General features: G+C 37.8%; 1 pseudogene; it reads left to right on the forward strand.

Moving 5' to 3' along the window:
* Window positions 1-2,324, forward strand: part of LOC102593144 (receptor-like protein 12) — a 3,041-nt pseudogene extending 717 nt beyond the window's left edge.
* The last annotated feature ends 256 nt before the right edge of the window (window positions 2,325-2,580 follow it).

Genomic DNA, 2,580 nt, shown 5'->3' on the forward strand with positions numbered 1-2,580 from the left:
TGAGGCTGTCAGAAACAGGATTGTAAGGGATAATACCTGAGAGTATATTTCACCTGCCCAACTTGGAAATACTTGACTTAGGGATCAATCATGAGCTCAATGGTAATTTTCCGAAGACCAAATGGAACAGCAGTGCATCTCTCATACAATTAGATCTCAGTGACGTGAATTTTTCTTGTAATTTGCCTGAGTCTCTTGGCTATTATCTAACTTCGGTGCGTTATTTGTCTCTTCAAAGTTGCAACCTTAGAGGGCCTATTCCTGAATCTCTTTCAAATCTCACCCGCATTGAGTATTTATACCTTAATGGTAACTCCCTGAATGGAACAATACCACCAGGGATGTTATCCCTTCCATCACTAAAGGAAATAGGCGTGAGTTTTAATCACTTATCTGGTCCGCTTGAAGATTTCAAGTCCAATTCACTAATCTGGATAAGTTTAGAGGGCAATCAGCTGCAGGGTCATCTTCCCCACTCAATTCAAAACCTTGTGAGCCTAACAGATCTTGATCTTTCTTTCAATAATTTTAGTGGTCGTGTGGATGCCAGCCTCTTTTCAAACCTTAAACAGCTTCGGTCTATTAGTCTTTCATATAATAACATCTCATTGACCAATGACAACAACGTTACTTTGCCCGAATCTCTTACTAGGTTAGAATTGGCCTCTTGTGAAGTGAAAGAGTTGGAGTTTCTAAGATCCGCAAACCAGCTTTGGCAGTTGGATCTTTCAAATAATAAGATTGAAGGAAGAATTCCTGATTGGGCATGGTCTAACTGGATGTTTTCATTGCAAGATCTTAATATATCCCACAATATGCTGACGAGTGTGGATTCAATTCCTCTTCAGTTTGCAGATACTATTAATTTGCGGTCCAATTTGCTTCAAGGTTCACTACCTATTACATCAAATTCCACAAATTACTTCTTCATATCCCATAATAATCTCACTGGAGAAATTCCTTCATCTATATGCAAGTTGACATCACTGGTAATGCTGGATTTAGCGACAAACAATTTGCGTGGAGAAATTCCGAAGTGTTTCGGAAATATCACTTCCCTCCAGGTTTTGGATATGCGCCACAACAATCTTTCTGGGAATATTCCAACAACTTTCAGCAATGGAAGTTCACTGAGCAGCCTCAACTTGCATGGCAATAAACTAGAGGGGAAAATCCCACAATCCTTGACCAATTGCAAACAACTTGAAGTTCTTGATTTAGGAGACAATCACCTCAACGACACATTCCCCGTGTGGTTGGGGACTCTGCCAAAGCTGAAAGTTCTAAGCTTGCGATTCAACAAATTGCATGGTCCCATCAGAACATCAAGGATTGAGAACATGTTTCCAGAGCTCCGAATCATAGATCTCTCTTACAATGCCTTCTCAGGAAACTTACCTTCGAGTTTGTTTCAACATTTGAAAGCCATGGGGACAATTCATCAAAAATGAACACACCAAGTTATGAAGGAAGTCGATATTACCAAGACTCGATAGCTGTCGTATCCAAGGGATATGAGCGTGAAATTGTGAGAATCTTGTTTTTGTACACCACTATCGATCTTTCAAACAACAAATTCGAAGGACATATTCCAACTATTATGGGAGATCTCATTGCACTCCGTGTGCTGAATATATCTCATAATGGATTGGAAGGTCATATACCGTCATCACTTGGAAGTTTATCTTTGGTTGAATCACTGGACCTGTCAAGTAACCATCTTGTAGGAGAGATACCAGCACAATTTGCTTCTCTTACTTCTCTTGCAGTCTTCAATCTTTCCTACAATCATCTTGAAGGGTGCATTCCTCAAGGAAATCAATTTCATACCTTTGAGAACAATTCATATGAAGGCAATGATGGATTACGTGGTTTTCCTGTTTCAAAAAGTTGTGGGACAACTTATGCCGTATCTGGACAGCTAGACGGTGAAGAAAGCAATTCTGAATTTCTGAGTGATTTTCGGAAAGCTGCTCTTATGGGGTATGGAAGTGGACTATGCATTGGAATATCCATAGTATATTTCATGATGTCAACTGGAAAACCGATATGGTTTGCAAGAATCATTGTAAAGCTGGAGCACAAAATAATGATGGGAAGGAGAAAGAAGCAACGAAGGCAAAGGAACTGCAGAAGAAGAAATAATCACTAGTAATGTTACTGTTATTTCTTTAAGGAAAATATGTAATAAGTTGTAGACGTACTATTGTTAAATCCTGTTTGCTTAAAGTGTGTAGCATTATTTGACCATGAAAATTGAGGGTGAGATAATCTTTAATGACAAGTTATATGCAATATAAAATCTTATGAACCATCCACAATTAGTTCATTGAAATAACAAAATAATAAACCACAAAAAACATGAATCTATTCGAGGAAGAGATGAGAAATATTTTGTTCCTTGACAGAAAATTATTTTATTCTTGTCCTCCAAAAGATGCATTGGTGGTGAATGAGATTCAAAATCTAGCTAACTATATTTTCTTTTCATTTTGCACATTAATCCTTTTGTGAACATAAAATCACTGAAAAGAAGGTGAAGAAAGGAGAATATGCATTGCTGATAAAACTTGAAACTAT

Source organism: Solanum tuberosum, unplaced genomic scaffold (genome assembly GCF_000226075.1).
Source record: "Solanum tuberosum cultivar DM 1-3 516 R44 unplaced genomic scaffold, SolTub_3.0 scf00114, whole genome shotgun sequence".
Lineage (NCBI taxonomy): Eukaryota > Viridiplantae > Streptophyta > Magnoliopsida > Solanales > Solanaceae > Solanum > Solanum tuberosum.